Source organism: Rhinolophus ferrumequinum, chromosome 28 (assembly GCF_004115265.2).
Source record: "Rhinolophus ferrumequinum isolate MPI-CBG mRhiFer1 chromosome 28, mRhiFer1_v1.p, whole genome shotgun sequence".
NCBI classification, from domain to species: Eukaryota; Metazoa; Chordata; class Mammalia; order Chiroptera; family Rhinolophidae; genus Rhinolophus; species Rhinolophus ferrumequinum.
In genome coordinates this window covers 14962160-14983217 of record NC_046311.1, presented here as the reverse complement: position 1 = coordinate 14983217, position 21058 = coordinate 14962160, and the positions used below count along the sequence as shown (strand labels likewise).

Below are 21058 nucleotides of genomic sequence, written 5' to 3'. Positions count from 1 at the left end.
ATTACAATATGGCTTCCAATACTTTCCTTCATGTCACCTTTCAAGAAGAAGGAATAAGCTCTCTCATATGAAACCCAGTTAGTGGTCCATGTAAATCTGTGGAAATAGAGTAAATATATGGAAAGATGAGATATATCCATGTCCATTTGTCAAAGGTGCACAAGACAGGAGGGTTTATTATGTACTTCCATACCAAATACACACATATTACTTGACTAGCATGTTTCTGAAGTTATTTAAAGGGAGAAAGCACAAAAATCTTGGGAATAAAGAAGACAAAATATTAGATGACTCACCAGATAATTAGTAGCTCACACTGTTTGGATTAACAGATACTTTGGAAAACCAATTACAAAAATTACAGAAAAGTATAATAAAAATAAGCCATAACAGTTAATTTATTTAAAATTGGTTATTTCCTTTGGAGTGCATTGGTTTGTTCCATCCCAGAAAAAGAAAGAGGTAAAACTGACAAAATCGGCACTTTTTTTCCTACAGTGGTGAGTATTCCATGTAATACCTAAATCACTCCCACTCTACAAAGTACAGAGGAAATTAAGGAAGTTGCGAAACAAAACCTTCTCAGTTGAATGCTTATTAACAAGAGGTAATAAGGAATTAACCATAGATATTCATTTGACTGTCTATATAACTAGAAAAAGTATGCTTGTGCCTTGGAAAAGGGTAGTACAGAAAATCAATTTTTCTAAGAGTTCGGTCTCGATGTTGATCAAAAGGGCCCCCTCACCATTTCTCACTAAAATTATAAGTTCTCTTTAAACACATATACCCATTGAAGGGATATGAATATTAGCCAACGATATCCACATAAAATTCCAAGTATTGGAAATTTAATCATTTCATGGTAAAAGTGTTTCATGGAGTATCTAATTTAACCCATCATCAAATATGGAGAAAATTTCCCGGAGTGACAGGAAAATTTTTTTTCTGGGGGTGGTGGGTGTAATGGGGAAAAATGTGTTCCAGTTTTTGTTATTTGGTCAGCAAGACAATTAAAATGTCCTTTAAGACATTTTGGCAGATAGAAACTACTCTATAAATACCATGTTTCTTTTACTTAAGAGATATATCATTAAACACTCTTTTGCTTTGACCGCTCATATCTTTTGCTTTGACCATCTAAATGACCTCAATAGACTTCTATTTTGAAGATACTGGCAACTGAAAAATGTGCGAGTGGCTCAAGCATACCCATTTGTCACTGTTTTCTGCACTCATGTGCTGGTTCCCCAGAGTCTGGTTACTATGAGTGTATGGAAGCTGCCAGCCAAGTGCTCAAAGAGTTGCTGTGTCCTTCCTAGATTGGATGTTTATACTAGACTCTGTACAGTCCATTGGCCACAATGTGTGCCATCAGAACATTCAATGATCCCTGTTGGTGTTAGGCAACACTGACCCCCTCTCACATTTTTGCCTAGTGGGGTCCCAAGTGGGACCTCAGCTCACAGAAGTGATTCTGTTACTCATTTTGTTCAGTTTCCAATGACATCTATTTTTGAAGTCATCATCGATCCAGGCACATTTGTGAAAGGGACCCTGATCCTGAGATATGTGGCAGACACTGAGCACTCAGGATTCCATCACCCCAGGACACACTAAGCCACATTAGTTAATCATGAAGACCAGTGGTTAGAGTCAGTGATACACCCCATGGTTGACTAGCACAGCCAGAGTCTCACTGTCAAGAGTGTTACAATGTGCTAAGATGAGTGTCAGGATCTTCAGGACAAAATGCTTACTGGTGTTAGAATTCCTGCTGACTCCTGAGGATGAGACAGTAGAATTACTCCCAAGACCTTTCTTCTTGTCACATCTCATAAGGAAGGAATTATTATTTTTTTTTTTTTGATATGTCTTGGTTTACACCAACCTGGGGAAATGGAGTAAACATACAGAAACATGAGAACTATACCTGTCCATTTGTCAACCATGGAAAACACTGGATCATTCATCATGAACTTGCACATAAAATATACTAATTTACTATTCCATGATCATTCCAATATTATTACTCAAAAAAACAGAAGTGCAAAATTCTTAGAAATAAATGAGACAGAAGCCTCAGGTGACTCACCACATTATCAATACCTCCCATTGCTTGGATTTATACAGCTTTTGCAAAACCTACTGCATTATTGATTACTTAAAAATGAATAACCTCCTCAAAATATTAAGAACAGAGTCACCATAAGACCCAGCAATCCATCTCCTAGCTATCTACCCAAAAAATCTGAAAACATGTATCTGTAAAGATATATGTGCTCCGCAAATTGGTAACTACAATATTGCCATGGGGACATGAAAGACAGTTTGGGGAATATAATCGATAATGTTGTCAAGATTTTGGAGGGTGTCAGATGGGCACATGTCTTATTAGGGAGACCACTGCATGGACGGTGTAGATGCTTGACACTACCCTGTACAGCTGAAGCTGAATAATATTGTATGTCAACTATAATTTAATATATATATATAGTCACGGGATATGGAGTACAGCATAGGAAATAGACTCAATGGAAATGTAATAGATATATACGATGTCAGAGGGGCAATAGATTGGGGGAGAAGGGTTATCACTTCGTGAGGGGTAAAATGTCTAACTAGTGCATTGTTTTGTACACTTGAAACTAATAAAAACAAAGATATATGTGCTCCAATGTTCACTGCAGATTTATTTATAGTGGCCAAGACATGGAAACAGCCAAAGTATCCTTCGATAGATGATTGGATAAAGATGTAGTATATATACACTGTGGAATACTATTCTGCCATAAGAAAAGATGAAATACTGCCATTTGCGACAACATGGATGGATCTTGAGATTATTATGCTAAGCAAAATAAGTCAGACAGAAAAAGTTGAGAACCATATGATTTAATTGATATGTGCGATATAAAACTGTAAACAAAGGAACAAGACAAACAAATGAAGAAACAAAAACTCATACACACAGACAACAGTTTAGTGGTGACCGAAGGTAAGGGTTGAGGGGGGTGATAGAAGAGGTTAAAAAGGATCCAATACATGGTGATGGAAGGAGAACTGACTCTGGGTGGTGAGCACACAGTGTGAGATATAGATGACGGATTACAGAATTGTACACCTGAAATCTATGTAACTTTACTAACCAATGTCACCCTAATAAACTTTAATTTAAAAAAAGGTAAAAATGATTCATGAAAAATAAATTTATAATTAATTGTAATGTTACCTCTGGAAATACGTTTTCTGATCATTCCCAGGGAAGGAAATTTGTACAAGTGACAAAATCAACTTCCAATGTGCAGTGGAAAGAACTTCAGGCAATTTCAATATCATTTCCAACCTCCAAGGCATGGAAGTTAGGAAGCTGACAAAGAAAATTTTCCTCATTGACTGTTACGATTAAGCAGTTACAAGGCATTAACCACAACGTAATGACAACAACATTATACTCATTACTTAAAAGAGATGAATCTGGAAAGCCATTTCTACAAACACTGGTGTCAAAGATTCCCCTAAGGTCCCCCTTGCCATCACTCATTACAATTGTATCTCCCTTTAATTATATATGAAACTGGCTGAAAAACATTAGTCAGTGAAATCTACCTTGAAAACCAAAACTTGTACATTTAACCACTTGACAATTTAAAAAGGTGGTGGGGAAACCTCATACATTTAGTTCAGATTTTCAAGGAGAGCATATCTGGGAATCATCATCCATCCCAGCACATATTCAGACACTGGCTGTGGAAAGCTGCAGGCCCCAGTCAGGAACAGGCAATGAGCTCAGGCATGTCAGCACATTAGGTTATCCACAGCCAAGCCACAGGGCAGGCGGAAGCCAACGCCGTCCGGTAATGGAGCTCAGCGTGCCATGAGGGAGCCAAGAAGATACAGGTCCGCACACGGAGAAACACCTGCTGGTTTTGCAAAGAAGTGCCGCTTACCAACACAAGGGCTCCAGCAACATCCCACGGACGCCACACCACGTGACTCGAGGGTACACTCACATCTGGGAGTTCCACAGATATTGGAGAACATGCCTCCTGGAATTTGTTCACTGGAGTTCTACCTGAGAAGTACACAAAAAAACACATGCACATTTGAGAAAGGTCCCCAAGTCCTCGGGTTAAAACTACCATGGCGACCTTTCCCTGGAGGAAGCCTTGCATCTTATTGTCTCACTCTGTCCCAAGGAATAGCTGGTGCTGGCACGAGTGTGAAGAAGGGGAAGCGGCCCCTGGGGGAGTCAACGTGCTGGACCTCAGATTCGATGAGAACGACGGTGGGAGTTCTCACTCATTTTGTTCAGCTTTTCCAAGGAATGCATATGAGGGACTCATCATCGATCCGAGCACGTGCTGGGACACAGGGCTGTGAGAAAGGCCGGCTGGGCAGGTCACGGGGTGTCCCAATGACCTCAGAGTCCTCTGTGGTCTGGGGCATTACCATCCAAGCCACTGAGCAGCGGGAACAGTTGTTCCTCGAGGAGAACTCATGAGCCATTCAGGACACACCCATGAGCCCCCTCTAGCAGCTCCATGGAAAGTGGAAGCTGACGGCTGCACTCAGACCACAGGAAGCCTTACCTTCCTATGTGATCCTAAGCATGTTCACACACAGGACCACACTTCTTCTGGGACTCCTGAGAACTCCCGGTCATCCGAGGAGAGAAAGTCCTTCTGTTCTTGGCTGAGGAAGAACCTTGCCAGGCACTTGACCTGAGAATGGGGGGAGAAACCAAATGCTTTTTAAAGAAACGTCCCCAAACCCACATAAAGCGAATCAACTCAAACTTTCCCATGCATCCCACGGTCACACAATCTGTCGCTGAGGACTGTGTGGTGCTGGCATGAGTGTGACCAAGGGGAAGCTGTCCCTCTCCCCACCTTCCCTGGGAGTCAACGTGCTGGACCTCAGATTCGATGAGAACGACGGTGAGAGTTCTCACTCATTTTGTTCAGCTTTTCCAAGGAATGCATATGAGGGAGTCATCATCGATCCAAGCACGTACTGGGACGCAGGGCTGTGAGCAGGGCCGGCTGGGCGGGTCACAGGGTGACCCAATGACCTCAGAGTCCTCAGGGGCTGGGAGGATCCACATCCAAGCCATTGAGCAAGAGGAACAGCAAGTCCACTCTTGGAGCAGAACCCCATGTGCTACGGGTAACAGTGACAGGCTGCCTCTAGCAGGTCAATTTTCCTAAGGATGATGGCACAGCTTGGGACAGAAGAATGCTTACCTTCCTGAGTCATCCACAGGCACAGTGCACACCCACGTCCACACGTCTCTCAGAAATCCCATGCGTCCCAGCTCCTCACAGGAAAGAGGAAGGTGGCCTCTCTGTGGTCCCCGGTGAACCATGCATGGCCACTCCACCTGGTCAATGTGGACAAGTCACAGACACATGTTAGAAACGGCCCCAGGTCCTCAGGTAACAAGAGCCATGCCAACCTCCCCTGGGTCAGAGTGCATGTCTTCCATGTCCCTCTATCCCTTACCAGTGACTGCAGGCATGTGTGATGGCATGAGGGTAGGAGGTTGTGCAGGAATGTGTATGTGTGTCTGTGTGGGGCGGCAGGTCCTGAACGAGCAGGCCTTCTGCTCAAACCCTAACTTCATTCCCCGCCTCCCAATGGCGGAAGAGCACAGCCTCCAAACAGGATGTGAACAAGGATGCTACAGGCTCTGAGACAGTCCATGACCGTCGTCTCTCACAGCCTCTCCTTCTGGACAAGAACATGGCCAGGGGACATAACTATCTCCCTGCCTGAGAATGTGACGTCCATCTGCGCACTCTGTCCCTGCAAGTTGTCACAGCTGAATTGCACATGTGATGGAAAATTTGCAACCAACTGAACAATGAAATCCCCAACATAAAGGTTGGCTCCACTGGGACACTGGCTCCAGGGCAGCAATGTCCACCTTAATCCTCACTTGCCAAATGAGTCAGGGCAGGGGACTGCTTATGCTAACTAGGTAAACTGAGAGAAAATGGTGGATCACCTCCCAGGATAAAGGTAACACTCGATGGAATATGGGGCCCATTTGCATCCAGGAACCAGGCATTTCCAAGCCAGTGACATTCAAGGCCCTGACCTCTGAGAAAATGTTCAGGCACGTGGCTTCCTCGCCCAAAGTGGCATCGTCAACAGGTTGGCATGGAGTCTCCACCAGGGAGCCCGGAAAGCTATGCCCACTTGGATGGTGGTGGACATCAGAAAGACAGACAGAAAGGACTTCCACTTTGTGTGAACAGACCAATACGTCATCCACAAACACAAAAGGAAGAATGTCAAGAGAACACATCTCACACGCAAGGAAATGTGGAGGGTTTCCAAGGTAGATAGATACCTCTCCATGGAAGTTCCCCTGGGATCACAGCACTAAAAGTCCCTGCCAAGTCCAAACCCTTCCAGTAATAAATCCAAGCACCTCTGAGGAAAATGTGAGCTGCCAGAACCCAGAGAATAAACCTCTCCTATAGTAACTCTTTGACCTTGGAAGCACCGAGCACACACGTAAGGGTCAAGGAGAATGTTTACCTAAGAAATCTGAAGCAGTGCTCCTCAGCTGGCGGTCTTGGGAGCACGAACCTTTTCAACACGCTAGGAAACAACTACAAAGTGCGACTACCTTGCACGTAGACTCCAAGTGAACAAAGGTCAGTTACCACATGTCATTCTCACAGACCCTGCGGCCTTCCCTGAGAGGTACCACCTGGCAACCCCACCAAGAACGGAAGACATGGCTGTAAGGCAATGGCCTGTGTTAAAACACTACAGGACAAACTGCACTGGAAGGTCACAGGAATCACACTACAACCTGTCCCGTCCCTCAAGCTCCGCCCTTGCCCTGGCAATGAGCCAGCACAGCATCTTCATTCAGAGTTAGGTCCTCACTACAGTCAATGGTTGGCCACCTTGCAGGGGTCATATGGGAGCAGTTGAAACAGATGAGGTGCCAAATCAAGCACCACAGCACTCACCCTCTGTCCCTGCCCCTTACTCAACTGTAGTCACATTTCCTCAAAAAGACCAAAACCAAGAATGGGTTCACTACGTGCCTGGCCTGTGATTCTAATCAGAAACCATGCAAGGTTCTAATCATTGGCTCCCAGAATCAGATCTCTTGGGGTATGTCCGAATGAAAAACATGGCCCAGACATATCCATGTGTTCACAGGACCCATGACATAACCACAAACTGAGATTGTTATGTGCTAGTCGACCTAACAATAGGCCTGGCCATTCAGCCAGACACCCCTAATGCAATAACAATACTGACAGTATCAGGGGGCTCTCCAGTGCTGATGCCCTGGGTGGTGCTGGCGTGAGTGTGACCAAGGGGAAGCTGTCCCTCACCCCTCCTTCCCTGGGGGAGTCAACATGCTGGACCTCAGATTCGATGAGAACGACGGTAAGGAGTTCTCACTCATTTTGTTCAGCTTTTCCAAGGAATGCATATGAGGGAGTCATCATCGATCCGAGCACGTGCTGGGATGTAGGACCAGTGAGCAGGGACAGCTGGGAGGGTCACGTGGTAGCCCAATGACCTCAGAGTCCTCAGAGGCCGGGAGGATCACATCCAAGCCAGTGGGTGAGAAGAGCCAGTCCACTCTTGGAGCAAAATCCTGCGTGCCCCTGGGGACACGTGACAGGCTGCCTCTAGCAGGTCTATGATCCGAAATAAAATGGCAAGCTTAGGACAGAGGAATGCTTACCTCTCTGCTGGATGGGCATGGTTCACACACAGGGCGACACTCTCCTCAGGACTCTGGTGCACTTCTGGTCCTCAAAGGAAAGGACAAGGACGGCTCTCTGTGACGCCTGCTGAGCCGTGCATGGCCATTCAACCTGGGCACAAACCACAGACACATGTCACAAACATACCCAGATCCTCAGGTTACAAGACCCTTGCCACAGTTTCCCGGGGCAGCCTTGAACCTGTCACACACTTCTGTTCATGAGTAAGGTGGGGTGCTAGCAGGAGTGTGACAAAAGGTAAGCTGTCCCTCACTCCTCCTTCCCTGGGGGAGTCAACGTGCCGGACCTCAGATTCGATGAGAACGACGGTAGGAATTCTCACTCATTTTGTTCAGCTTTTCCAAGGAATGCATATGAGGGAGTCATCATCGATCCGAGCACGTGCTGGGACGCAGGGCTGTGAGCAGGGACAGCTGTGAGCAGGGACAATGACCTCAGAGTCCTCAGGGGCTGGGAGGATCCACATCCAACCCACTCAGTGAGAGGGACAGTTATCAGGTCTTGGAGGAGAACCCGTGAGCCATTCAAGACAAGCCATCTCTAGAAGCTCCATAGAAACAAGAAGCCGATGGCAGCACTCAGAGCACACGCAGACTTACCTTCCTAAGTGATCCCAGGCACGCAGCATGAAGGGCCACCTTCTTCTTGCACTCCCATGAATTTCCAGGAAGAAAAGTGTTCTCTTCTTCACCTACCAAAATCCTTGCAATGCACTTGACCTGCGAAGTGGAGAGAAATAACATGCACATATGAAAATCGTACTCAGGACCAAACTACTAGAAATAAGTCAACCTTTCCCATGCAGTAAGCTTCGTATCTGAATGGTGCTGGCATGAGAGTGACCAAGGGGAAGCCGTCCCTCTCCTCTCCTTCCCTGAACAGTCAACGTGCCGGACCTCAGATTCGATGAGAACGACGGTGGGAGTTCTCACTCATTTTGTTCAGCTTTTCCAAGGAATGCATATGAGGGAGTCATCATCGATCCGAGCACGTGCTGGGACGCAGGGCTGTGAGCAGGGCCGGATGGGCTGGTCTCTGGGTGACCCAATGACCTCAGAGTCCTCAGAGGCTGGGAGGATCCACATCCAAGCCGCTGAGTGAGAAGGACAGCCAGTCCACTCTTGGGGCAGAACCCCAGGTGCCACTGGGGACAGTGACAGGCTGCCTCTGGCAGGTCATTGACCCTAAGGATGATGGCAGAGCTTGGGACAGAGGACTGCTTACCTTCCTGAGTGATCCATGGGCATAGGCACTCCACGGTGACATTTTCCTCAGGGCTTCCCGGTACCTCCAGTATGAAAAGGGAATGTCGCCTCTCTCTGGCCCCTGGTGAGCCTTGTAGGGCCACTCCATCTGGGCAAGGCGGACAAGTCACAGACACATATCAGAAATGTGCCCTGGTCCTCCGTTCACAAGTTCCACACCATCCTTTCCCAAGTCAGTCTTGCATCTCCTCCATGTCCCTCTATGCAGGCGGGAGTGACAGCATGAGGGTAGGTCGGCATGCCGCTGTATGTAGTGTGCTCCTACATAGATGACTTGCCTTGGTCTAGGTCCCTAATGTGTCACTGTGCTTCCCACAAAGGAAAACAGGGCCATCTTGGACTCAAGAGGCCTCTACAATAGTCTACAGACTCCTTCTTTCACAGGTTCTCCTTCTGGATAATGACACCCATTCTACATACGCCCTCATCCTGGATGTCATGTCAACTTGAACACGGGTCACTTCAAGCTGTCACAGGTCCACTGACTTGATGACACCAGTGACCCTTGGAACACCACACATAGGTGGCACCAATGACACACTGGCCACTTTATCTATCTTAAGCTCCAGTGGCCAAAGGAGTCCAGGCCAAAGGAATTCAAGAGTTAGAGCGAACCGTGTCTGACTGTCCAGCAGGTGAGCAGACAGGAATGGATCCTTGTCACCCCAATGACCCAGGGTAGAACCCGACAGAAATTAGGACACACTCCTCTCCCTGGTTCGGGCGTTTCCGAACCCTGGAAGGTTCTAGGCCTCGACATCCGTGGAAACATTCTAACACTCAGCCGCCTTGACCTAAGAAGCATCGTCATTCCTGTAGGGCAAGGACCTGGGAAAGTAGCCCCAATCACTGCTCCCATGGAAGGTGCAGGAAGCGTCAGAAAGCACAGCCATGAAAGATTTGATTGTACACGAGTCCCCATCTTAGGATAAAAACTGGCATGCCCTTGGCAGGGAACACCACAAATGACTTCACAAAGCTCAAACATTCCGTTCACCAAGCAAGAGCAAGACTACAAATAAACTCATCTACCGCATAACAAGACATGGTTCTTGGCCAAGAAACTCATCAGTCCCAGGTGTGCGCCTGAAACTCCAGGCCTCCCGGGCTCTACCCGACCCACAGGTTTCCATGGATCACTTGGAAGCATCAGGAGAACCTGTTAGACACCTGTGCCAGGATAATCAGAACTTCTGGGACACGTATTACACATTGACCTTAAAATCACCGGCCTTAACACAGCAAAGAGTCAAAGAGAATGTTTCCTGAAGGAAGGTGAACCAGGGCTGGACAGCAGGCTGGCTGTCATGGGCCATTGGTTCTACTCAAAGTGCTAAATACAGAATCACTGAGCGTCACTACTCTGAAATGGAGACGCCACCAAGTAACGACATTCGTCCTCCACAGCGCCACACACCAGGCCTGGGCACCCACGGGCAGCCCCATCAGGGCCATGGAAATACCCAGGTGCCGCTGACCACCAGGACGTCCCTTGGAAGCCCATGGAATCACATTCTGACCTGTCCTCTCAGGAACCTTCTCTTCCTGTCCTGGCCACCAGTGTCAGCCATTCATCACGTGGGACCTCGCACAGTCCTGTACGGCAGCCATGTGTGTGGACTGGGCAACTGTGATACAGATGGAGCTTCCATCAGCAGCACCGTGGCCTAATCATCTGCCCTGGGCTGTGAACACCTCGGGGAACTCAAATTCCTCTCTAATCAAGAGGCAAGATCCAAAGTCGTTCCCTGAAGGGCCTGGGCTCTAATAGAAGCCATGGAAGCTTTGCACTCGGTATTGGAGCACAGACCATCCGGGGCTACAGCAGGAGAGGGAACCTGGCCAACACAGATCCTCGCCGGGAGCTGCCTGGGCCCAGGCACCACAATGTTCTCCGAGTCCCAGGACTAAAAGGTTAGCGGCCATCAAACCAGGAACGACCGGCATGCAAAGCAGATCCTAAGATTCATAGACACAGAAAGACAGCTGGGAAGGGACCACCACCTGACAGAAGGCTGTGAACTGCTGACATGTACGTGATGTTTGCAAGTGTGTGACCAAGGGGAATCTTTCCCTCATCTTCCTGTCCCTGAGCCACTACACGTGCCGGACCTCAGATTCGATGAGAACGACGGTGGGAGTTCTCACTCATTTTGTTCAGCTTTTCCAAGGAATGCATATAAGGGAGTCATCATCGATCCGAGCACGTGCTGGGACGCAGGGCTGTGAGAAGGGCCGGCTGGGTGGGTCACAGGGTGACCCAATGATCTAAGAAACCTCAGCAACCTAGAGCATCAACATCCAAGCCACTGAGCAGAGGAACAGTCATCAGGTCTTGGAGGGGAACCCACGAGCCATTCAGGACATCCAAACGAGCCCCCTCTAGCAGCTCCTTGGAAACCAGAAGCTGATGGCTACACTTAGACCACAGGAAGCCTTACCTTCCTATGTGATCCCAGGCCCGGCGCTCACTCAGGGACACACTTTTTCTGGGACTCCCGGGAACTTCCAGTCATCCAAGGAGAGAAAGGGCTTCTGCTCTTAGTCAACAAAGAAGCTTGCAATGCACTTGACTTCTAACTGGAGAGAAATTACATGCTCGTTAGAGAAATATCCCAAGGTCCTCATAACAAGAAACAAGTCAACCTTTCGTGTAGAGAACGCCTGGCATCTGACTGTCATATACTCTGTCGCTTAGGACTATGTGGTGCTAGTTAAGTGTGACCAAGGGGAACCTGTCCTTCACCCCCTTCTGCCCTGTGGGAGTCAATGTGCCGGACCTCAGATTCGATGAGAACGACGGTGGGAGTTCTCACTCATTTTGTTCAGCTTTTCCAAGGAATGCATATGAGGGAGTCATCATCGATCCGAGCACGTGCTGGGATGACCCAATGACCTCAGAGTCCTCAGAGGTCGGGAGGATCCACATCCAAGCCATTGAGCTGAGGAAATGTTATCAGGTCTTGGAATGGAACCCATAACCCATGCAGAACACCCAAACGAGATCCCTGTAACAGCGAAGAGAAAACGAGAAGCCGATGGCGGCACTCAGACCACAGGAAGCCTTACCTTCCTAAGTGATCCCAGGCTCGGTGCTCACTCAGGGCCACGCTTCCTCTGGGACTCCAGGGAACTTCCAGTCATCCAGGGATGGAAAGGTCTTCTGTTCTTGGCCGACAAAGTGCCTTGCAATGCACTTGACCTGAGAAAGGGGGCAAATCACATGCATGTTTGAGAATCATATCCAGGCCCTCACAACAAAAATCAAGTCAACCTTTCCCATGGAGGAAGCCTTACATCTCATTGTCCCATACTTTGTCCCTGAGTAATGGGTGGAATTGACATGTGTGTGACCCAAGGGAAGCTGTCCCTCTCCCCGACCATCCCTGGGGGAGTCAACGTGCTGGACCTCAGATTCGATGAGAACGACGGTGGGAGTTCTCACTCATTTTGTTCAGCTTTTCCAAGGAATGCATATGAGGGAGTCATCATCGATCCGAGCACGTGCTGGGATGCAGGGCTGTGAGCAGGGCCGGATGGGAGGGTCGCTGGGTGACCCAATGACCTCAGAGTCCTCAGTGACTGGGGAATTCACACCGAAGCCATTGAGCAAGAGGTCTTGGAGTAGAACCGAGAGCCAATCAGGACATCCAAACAAGCTACCTCTATCAGCTCCATAGAAACCAGAAGCTGATGGCTGCTCTCAGACCATAGGAAGCCTTACCTTCCTATGTGACACCAGGCACGGTGCTCACTCAGGGACACACTTCTTCTGGGACTCCCGGGAACTGACGGTCACCCAAGGAGAGAAATTCCTTCTGTTCTTGGCTGACAAAGAAGCTTTCAATGCACTGGACCTGAGAAGTGGGAAGAAATCACATGCTTTTTGGAGCAACATACCTTGGTCCTCAGGTAACAAGATCAAACTTTCCAGTGATGTAAGCGTTACATCTAATTGTCCATCAGGTATGAATGAAGGTGTGATACCACGTGTGTGGCTGGGTTTGCAAATATGTATGCACGTGTTCACAGGCAGTGCCTCCTCAACTGACACAGCTAACCCTGTGCCCAAATCCTATTCCACATGTCCCTGCCTCCCATCAAAGGAAGACCCGTTTCTTCAACGAACCGAGAAAATGGAAACCTCAACCCCATGGGGCTGCTAAAATAGGCCAAGGACTCCCGCTCTCAGAGTCATTCCTTCTGCACAAAAACAGCACACCAAGTCTACATACAGTCTCTTAATGACCATGGATGTCAAGTCAACCTGGACATGTTGTCCCTGCAAACTGTCACAAGTGAACTGCAGTTAATGGAAACACAGCAACCACTTAAAGGACAAAACCACACACATTAAGGGTGGCGCCATTAGCACAGTGGCTACACGGAGCCCGTTGAAGTCTCCAGGGACAAAGCGACTACAGACCAGGCACCACTTTGTGCAAACTTAGACAAATGCCCTCAGAGGGACGAAAGGACATGAGAGGGGTACTCGAGGTCTTCACCCACCATGACTCAGAAAGAAACCCAATAGAAACCAGGCCACATTCACATCCAGAGACCTGACATATTCCCAACCTGTGGAATTCAGGGCTCTGACATGTGAGAAAATGTTCAAATACTCAGGACGCCTTGTTGAATGTAGCATCCTGGTGCCAGGAAACCAAGTTCCCAAAAAAGTAGTCTTAAAAGCTCTGACCACCTGGGGACACATGGGCATCAAGTAGAACAGCCATAAAGATTTCAACATTAATTATGGCAACGCGATTGGTTTCAATGATGACCATGCCCTCAACACAGGAAAATCAACCACGTCCTTGGGCAGGCCCAGCCCTGTTTCCACAAAGATAGCAGCAAGACGTATAAAACGATACATGACACATCTTCTGAACAAGGGCCTATTCACATTTCCCAAGGTACAAATCTGTCCCTGGTGTGCACTGGGCATCTCGCGCTGTCTCTGCCACACCCACGAACTGCTTTCCACTGGTAATTCTCAACCCCACTGATGGAAATAGCAGATACCTGTGTGTGTTACCTCCTGGGTAACAACACGTTGATGTGGGGATCCCCAACCATCAGGTAAAAGAAATGCGGGCCAAACCATTCAAATCAGGGATGGTTAGGTTAGGGATGGCCCAGTGGACCTCTTCAAAGGTACTAGAAAAAGAAACAGTGACAGTAATGACTCAGGATTGAAAGTGTAAAGTGAACGAAGCTCAGAAAGCGCAGTGTAATACTCAAGAACGTGGAGGCTTTCTCTGGTAGGCACCAACCATACGCCCTGTCAAGGACCTGAGGGACCCCTGAATACGAGACGATGACGTCATTAGGAACACAACTGGACAACACATCCCATGGAAGCCATGGAAACACACCACTACCTGTCCCCCATGACCTTCCCTTCCTGTCCAGACATCAGCCACCATACATCTTGATGTCAGAGCGACATCCAGGGCAGTGCGTGGTGCCCACCTGGCATGTGGATTGCGTGTCATTGACATAGAGGTGCTGCCAACACAGCACCGCAGCCTCCTCATCCCACTGTCCCTGTCCCCAATCCACAATGGGCTCCAAATACATCACAGAGTCAAAGGCACAGATTGCTACCACCTCCTCAGGCCTCGGGCACCAATCAAAGCACAGAAGCTTCTTCCCCTCATCTCCACACACGGAGTCCAAGAGCTACATCTGAAGCAAACACCTGGTCAGGACCTCTCCATGCCATGGGCCCAGTGGGCCTGTGCCAAGGGCATTCTCTACGACTCTTAGGACTGGTATGGGTGCTAGGCGATAAGAAGACTGGCCATTCACCAAACACCATCGATCACAGACACCCACTAATGCAATAAAATGCTGCAGTAAGCCGGGGGTTCTCCAGTGGGGACACCCTGGGTGGTGCTGGCACGAGCGATGAAGGGGAAGCTGCCCTCGTCCCTCCTTCCCTGGGGGAGTCAACGTGCTGGACCTCAGATTCGATGAGAACGACGGTGGGAGTTCTCACTCATTTTGTTCAGCTTTTCCAAGGAATGCATATGAGGGAGTCATCATCGATCCGAGCACGTGCTGGGACGCAGGGCTGTGAGCAGGGCCGGCTGGGTGACCCAATGACCTCAGAGTCCTCAGTGACTGGGGGATCCACATCCAACCCATTGAGTGAGAGGGACAGTTATCAGGTCTCGGATTAGAACTCATGAGCCATTCAAGACACCCAAACGAGCCTCCTCTATATGCTCCATGGAACAGGGAAGATGGTGGCTGCACTCAGACCACAGGAAGCCTTACCTTCCTATGTGATCCCAGATCGGTGCACACTGAGGGCCACAATTCTGGGACTTCTGGGAATTTCCGGTCATCCAAGGACAAAAACGGCCTCTGCTCTTGGTCAGAGAGGAAGCTTGCAATGCACTTGACCTGAGAAGTGGAGAGAAAGCACATGCTCGTTAGAGAAATATCCCCAGGTTCTCAGGTAACAAGATCATGTCAAACTTCTCTGGGGCAGAAGCCTTGCAAAATATTGTAAAACACTTCTTTCCCCGAAGAATAGGCTATGCCAGCATGAGTGTGACCAAGGGGACACTCCTTCCCTCGGGGAGTCAACGTGCTGGACCTCAGATTCGATGAGAAAGACGGTAGGAGTTCTCACTCATTTTGTTCAGCTTTTCCAAGGAATGCATATGAGGGAGTCATCATCGATCTCAGCACGTGCTGGGACGCAGGGCTGTGAGCAAGGCCGGCTGGGCAGGTTGCTGGGTGACCCAATGACCTCAGAGTCCTCAGAGGCCGGGAGGATCCACATCCAAGCCACTGAGTGAGAGGAATGGGCTTTTCGCTCTTAGATAGGAACTCGTGTGCCATTCAGGACACCCAGACGAGCCCCCTCTATCAGCTCCATGGAAACCAGAACCGGATGGCGGCACTCAGACTACAGGAAGGCTTACCTTCATACCTGACACCCGGCACGGTGCTCACTCAGGCACACACTTCTTCTGGGACTCAGGAAACTGACGGTCATTCAAATAAGGAAAGGTCTTCGACTCTTGGCTGACGAACAATATTAAATTACACTTGATCTGAGAAGGGGAGAGAAATCACAGGATTGTTGGAGAAATGTCCCAGGTACTTATAACAAGAAACAAGTCCACCTTCCTCATGCAGTAAATTTTGCATCTGTATGTCACACACCTCTATTGCTGAGGATGGGGGGTACAGGCATGAGTGTGACCAAAGGAAGTTGTCCCTCACCCCCTTCTTCCCTGGGGGAGTCAACATGCTGGAGCTTAGATTCGATGAGAACGACGGTGGGAGTTCTCACTCATTTTGTTCAGATTTTCCAAGGAATGCATATGAGGGAGTCATCATCGATCCGAGCACGTGCTGGGACGCAGGGCTGTGAGAAAGGCCAGCTGGGCGGGTTGCTGGGTGACCCAATGACCTCAGAGTCCTCAGTGACTGGGGGGATCCACATCCAAGTCACTGAACAAGAGGGACAGATATCAGGCCTTGGAGGGGAACCCACAAGCCATTCAGGACATCCAAACGAGCCTCCTCTATCTGCTCCATGGAACAGGGAAGACGGTGGCTGCACTCAGACCACAGGAAGCCTTACCTTCCTATGTGATCCCAGACCTGGTGCTCACTCAGGGACACACTTCTGGGACATCTGGAAACTTCCGGTCATCCAAGGACAGAAATAGCCTCTGCTCTTGGCTAGAGAAGAGCTTGCAATGCACTGGACCTGAGAAGTGGAGAGAAAGCACATGCTCTTTAGAGACATATCCCTAGGTCCTCAGTTAACAAGATCATATCAAACCTTCAACTGGCATAAGCCTTGCAAAATATTGTAACACACTTCTTTCCCTAAAAAACGGGTAATGCCAGGATGAGTGTGACCAAGGGGAAGCTGTCCCTTTCCCCTCCTTCCCTGAACAGTAAATGTGCCGGACCTCAGATTCGATGAGAACGACGGTAGGAGTTCTCACTCATTTTGTTCAGCTTTTCCAAGGAATGCATATGAGGGAGTCATCATCGATCCGAGCACGAGCTGGGATACAGGGCTGTGAGCAGGGCCGGATGGGAGGGTCGCTGGGTGACCCAATGACCTCAGAGTCCTCAGAGGCCACATCCAAGGGAGGATCCACATCCAAGCCACTGAATAAGAGGGACAGTCATTCTGCTCGCGAAAGGGAACCCGCGTAGCATTGAAGACAAGCAAATGAGCCCCCTCTATCAGCTCCATGGAATCCAGGAGCTCATAGCACCTCATGGAGCAAAGGAAACCTTACCTTCCTAAGTGATCCCAGGAACTGTGCTCATTCAGGGACACACTTCTTCTGGGACTCCCGGGAACTTCCAGTCAGCCAAGGAGGGAAAGGTCTTCTGCTCTTGGCTGATGAAGAAGCTAGAAATGCACTTGACCTGAGAAGTGGAGAGAAATTACATGCTCGTTAGAGAAATACCCCCAGGTCCTCAGGTAACAAGATCATGTCAAACTTTTCAGTGGCAGAGTCCTTGCAAAAATTGTAACACACTTCTGTCCATGAAGAATGAGTAATGCTAGCATGAGTGGCACCAAGGGGAACCTGTCTCTCTCTACTTCCCTCGGGGAGTCAACGTGCTGGACCTCAGATTCGATGAGAACGACGGTAGGAGTTCTCACTCATTTTGTTCAGCTTTTCCAAGGAATGCATATGAGGGAGTCATCATCGATCCGAGCACGTGCTGGGATGTAGGACCAGTGAGCAGGGACAGCTGGGAGGGTCACGTGGTGGCCCAATGACCTCAGAGTCCTCAGAGGCCGGGAGGATCACATCCAAGCCAGTGGGTGAGAAGAGCCAGTCCACTCTTGGAGCAAAATCCTGCGTGCCACTGGGGACACGTGACAGGCTGCCTCTAGCAGGTCTATGATCCAAAATAAAATGGCAAGCTTAGGACAGAGGAATGCTTACCTCGCTGCTGGATGGGCATGGTTCACACACAGGGCGACACTCTCCTCAGGACTCTGGTGCACCTCTGGTCCTCAAAGGAAAGGACAAGGATGGCTCTCTGTGACGCCTGCTGAGCCGTGCATGGCCATTCAACCTGGGCACAGTGGACAAACCACAGACACATGTCACAAACATACCCACATACCCAGGTTACAAGACCCATGCCACTGTTTCCCAGGGCAGCCTTGAACCTGTCACACACTTCTGTTCATGAGTAAGGTGTGGTGCTAGCAGGAGTGTGACAAAAGGTAAGCTGTTCCTCACTCCTCCTTCCCTGGGGGAGTCAACGTGCTGGACCTCAGATTCGATGAGAACGACGGTAGGAGTTCTCACTCATTTTGTTCAGCTTTTCCAAGGAATGCATATGAGGGAGTCATCATCGATCCGAGCACATTGTGGGACACATGGCTGTGAGCAGGGCCGGCTGGGCAGTTTCTGGGTGACCCAATGACCTCAGAGTCCTCAGAGGCCGGGAGGATCCACATCCAAGCCACTTAGTGAGAGGAATAGGCATTTTGCTCTTAGATAGGAACTCGTGTGCCATTCAGGATACCCAGACGAGCCCCCTCTATTAGCTCCATGGAAACCAGAACCGGATGGCGGCACTCAGACTACAGGAAGCCTTACCTTCATACCTGACCCCCGGCACGGTGCTCACTCAGGCACACACTTCTTCTGGGACCCTGGGAACTGACAGTCATTCAAGTAAGGAAAGGACTTCAACTCCTGGCTGACAAAGATGGCTGAAATGCATTTACCTAAGAAGTGGGGAAAAACCACAGGCTAGTTGGAGAAACAGCCCCATGTCCTCATAAAAAGAAGTAAGTCAACCTTTCCCGTACAGTAAGCTTTGCTTCTGAATGTCACACACTTCTATTGCTGAGGATGGGCGGTGCAGCACGAGTGTGACCAAAGGAAGTTGTCTCTCTCCCCTCCTTCCCTGCGATAGTAAACATGCTGGACCTCAGATTCGATGAGAACGACGGTGGGAGTTCTCACTCATTTTGTTCAGCTTTTCCAAGGAATGCATATGAGGGAGTCATCATCGATCCGAGCACGTGCTGGGACGCAGGGCTGTGAGCAGGGCCGGATGGGAGGGTCGCTGGGTGACCTAATGACCTCAGAGTCCTCAGGGGCTGGGAGGATCCACATCCATCCCACTGAGTGAGGTCTCAGATTAGAACTCATGAGCCATTCAAGACACCCAAACAAGCCACCTCTATCTGCTCCATGCAACAGGGAAGACGATGGCTACACTCAGACCACAGGAAGCCTTACCTTCCTATGTGATCCCAGACCTGGTGCTCACTCAGGTCCACACTCTGGGACTTCTGGGAACTTCCGGTCATCCAAGGACAGAAAGCGCCTCTGCTCTGGGCCAGAGAGAAGCTTGCAATGCACTTGACCTGAGAAGTAGAAAGAAAGCACATACTCATTAGAGAAATATCCCCAGATCCTCAGTTAAGAAGATCATGTAAAATCTTCCAGTGACAGAAACCTTGGAAAATATTGTAACACTTCTTTCCCTGAAGAATGTGCAATACCAGCATGAGTGTGACCAAGGGGCGGCTGTCCCTCTCCCCTCCTTCCCTGAACAGTCAACGTGCTGGACCTCAGATTCGATGAGAACGACGGTGGGAGTTCTCACTCATTTTGTTCAGCTTTTCCAAGGAATGCATATGAGGGAGTCATCATCGATCCGAGCACGTGCTGGGACGCAGGGCTGTGAGCAGGGCCGGCTGGGTGGGTCTCGGGGTGACCCAATGACCTCAGAGTCCTTAGAGGCTGGGGGGATCCACATCCAAGCCAGTGGACGAAAGTAAAGCCAGTACACTCTTGGGGCAGAACACCACGTGGCACTGGGGATAGTGACAGGCTCCCTGTAGCAGGTCAGTGACCCTAAGGATGATGTCAGAGCTTGGGACAGAGGAATGCTTACCTTCCAGAGTGATCCATGGGCACTCCAGGGTGACACTTTCCTCAGGTTTCCCCGGCACCTCTGCTCATCAAAAGAAGGGGAAGGTCGCCTGTCTGGCCCCTGGTGAGCCTTGCAGGGCCACTCCACCTGGGCAAGGCGGACAAGTCACAGACACATGTCAGAAATGTGCTCTGGTCCTCCGTTCACAAGTTCCACACCATCCTTTCACAGGTCAGTCTTGCATCTCCTCCATGTCCCTCTATCCCTTAGGTGTGACTGCAGGAGGGAGTGAAAGCATGAGGGTAGGTGGGCATGCCGCTGTATGTCGTGTGCTCCTACATAGACGACTTGCCTTGGTCCAGGTCCCTAATGTGTCACTGTGCTTCCCACAAAGGACAACAGGGCCATCTTGGACTCAAGAGCTCTCTACAATAGTCTACAGACTCCTTCTTTCACAGGTTCTCCTTCTGGATAATGACACCCATTCTACATACGCCCTCGTCCTGGATGTCATGTCAACTTGGACACCGGTGACTTCAAGCTGTCACAGGTCCACTGACTTGATGACACCAGCGACCCTTGGAACACTGCACATAGGTGGCATCAATGACACACTGGCCATTTTATCTGTATTAAGCTCCAGTGGCCAAAGGAGTCCAGGCCAAGAAATTCAAGAGTTAGAGCGAACCGTGTCTGACCGTCCAGCAGGTGAGCAGACAGGAATGGATCCTTGTCACCCCAATGACCCAGGGTAGAACCCGACAGAAATTAGGACACACTCCTCTCACCGGTTCGGGCGTGTCCGAACCCTGGAAGGTTCTAGGCCTCGACATCCGTGGAAACATTCTAACACTCAGCCGCCTTGACCTAAGAAGCGTCGTCATTCCTGTAGGGCAAGGACCTGGGAAAGTAGCCCCAATCACTTGCTCCCATGGAAGGTGCAGGAAGCGTCAGAAAGCACAGCCATCAAAGATTTGATTGTACACGAGTCCCCATCTTAGGATAAAAACTGGCATGCCCTTGGCAGGGAACACCACAAATGACTTCACAAAGCTCAAACATTCCGTTCACCAAGCAAGAACAAGACTACAAATCTCATCTACCGCATAACAAGACATG

The 21058-nt window shown here is 49.3% G+C and overlaps 1 long non-coding RNA gene, 16 other non-coding genes and 2 pseudogenes across 24 annotated transcripts; all 19 read right to left on the bottom strand.

Moving 5' to 3' along the window:
- Window positions 1-22: 22 nt before the first annotated feature.
- Window positions 23-20866, bottom strand: LOC117018758 (uncharacterized). Of its 8 annotated transcripts, XR_004422311.1 has the most exons (21): window positions 19961-20866; window positions 19300-19427; window positions 18649-18779; window positions 17983-18115; window positions 17320-17452; window positions 16644-16772; window positions 16220-16510; window positions 15976-16107; window positions 15320-15448; window positions 12759-12891; window positions 12104-12236; window positions 11476-11614; window positions 8994-9122; window positions 8666-8862; window positions 8369-8488; window positions 7727-7859; window positions 5247-5383; window positions 4593-4724; window positions 3951-4075; window positions 1761-1891; window positions 23-96 (listed from the first exon to the last, which is right to left on the bottom strand). It is a non-coding gene; the product is annotated as an uncharacterized LOC117018758 (long non-coding RNA). The 8 variants fall into 8 exon arrangements; XR_004422309.1 differs by lacking the exon at window positions 8666-8862 and having other exon boundaries at window positions 16280-16510; window positions 19961-20856; XR_004422307.1 differs by lacking the exon at window positions 8666-8862 and having other exon boundaries at window positions 19961-20854.
- On the bottom strand, window positions 1454-1535 carry LOC117019023 (uncharacterized; annotated as a pseudogene).
- On the bottom strand, window positions 3642-3726 carry LOC117019025 (uncharacterized; annotated as a pseudogene).
- On the bottom strand, window positions 4263-4355 carry LOC117019021 (small nucleolar RNA SNORD116). Its single transcript, XR_004422409.1, has one exon. It is a non-coding gene; the product is annotated as a small nucleolar RNA SNORD116 (small nucleolar RNA).
- Window positions 4915-5007, bottom strand: LOC117019008 (small nucleolar RNA SNORD116). Its single transcript, XR_004422397.1, has one exon. It is a non-coding gene; the product is annotated as a small nucleolar RNA SNORD116 (small nucleolar RNA).
- On the bottom strand, window positions 7397-7490 carry LOC117019003 (small nucleolar RNA SNORD116). Its single transcript, XR_004422392.1, has one exon. It is a non-coding gene; the product is annotated as a small nucleolar RNA SNORD116 (small nucleolar RNA).
- Window positions 8052-8144, bottom strand: LOC117019007 (small nucleolar RNA SNORD116). The gene has a single exon (XR_004422396.1). It is a non-coding gene; the product is annotated as a small nucleolar RNA SNORD116 (small nucleolar RNA).
- Window positions 8662-8754, bottom strand: LOC117019015 (small nucleolar RNA SNORD116). The gene has a single exon (XR_004422404.1). It is a non-coding gene; the product is annotated as a small nucleolar RNA SNORD116 (small nucleolar RNA).
- On the bottom strand, window positions 11143-11235 carry LOC117019017 (small nucleolar RNA SNORD116). Its single transcript, XR_004422405.1, has one exon. It is a non-coding gene; the product is annotated as a small nucleolar RNA SNORD116 (small nucleolar RNA).
- LOC117019014 (small nucleolar RNA SNORD116) lies at window positions 11811-11903 on the bottom strand. Its single transcript, XR_004422403.1, has one exon. It is a non-coding gene; the product is annotated as a small nucleolar RNA SNORD116 (small nucleolar RNA).
- LOC117019013 (small nucleolar RNA SNORD116) lies at window positions 12440-12532 on the bottom strand. The gene has a single exon (XR_004422402.1). It is a non-coding gene; the product is annotated as a small nucleolar RNA SNORD116 (small nucleolar RNA).
- LOC117019012 (small nucleolar RNA SNORD116) lies at window positions 14999-15091 on the bottom strand. Its single transcript, XR_004422401.1, has one exon. It is a non-coding gene; the product is annotated as a small nucleolar RNA SNORD116 (small nucleolar RNA).
- Window positions 15641-15733, bottom strand: LOC117019020 (small nucleolar RNA SNORD116). Its single transcript, XR_004422408.1, has one exon. It is a non-coding gene; the product is annotated as a small nucleolar RNA SNORD116 (small nucleolar RNA).
- On the bottom strand, window positions 16310-16402 carry LOC117019022 (small nucleolar RNA SNORD116). The gene has a single exon (XR_004422410.1). It is a non-coding gene; the product is annotated as a small nucleolar RNA SNORD116 (small nucleolar RNA).
- On the bottom strand, window positions 16977-17069 carry LOC117019006 (small nucleolar RNA SNORD116). The gene has a single exon (XR_004422395.1). It is a non-coding gene; the product is annotated as a small nucleolar RNA SNORD116 (small nucleolar RNA).
- On the bottom strand, window positions 17654-17746 carry LOC117019005 (small nucleolar RNA SNORD116). Its single transcript, XR_004422394.1, has one exon. It is a non-coding gene; the product is annotated as a small nucleolar RNA SNORD116 (small nucleolar RNA).
- On the bottom strand, window positions 18315-18407 carry LOC117019004 (small nucleolar RNA SNORD116). The gene has a single exon (XR_004422393.1). It is a non-coding gene; the product is annotated as a small nucleolar RNA SNORD116 (small nucleolar RNA).
- LOC117019011 (small nucleolar RNA SNORD116) lies at window positions 18981-19073 on the bottom strand. Its single transcript, XR_004422400.1, has one exon. It is a non-coding gene; the product is annotated as a small nucleolar RNA SNORD116 (small nucleolar RNA).
- On the bottom strand, window positions 19630-19722 carry LOC117019010 (small nucleolar RNA SNORD116). The gene has a single exon (XR_004422399.1). It is a non-coding gene; the product is annotated as a small nucleolar RNA SNORD116 (small nucleolar RNA).
- Window positions 20867-21058: the final 192 nt, after the last annotated feature.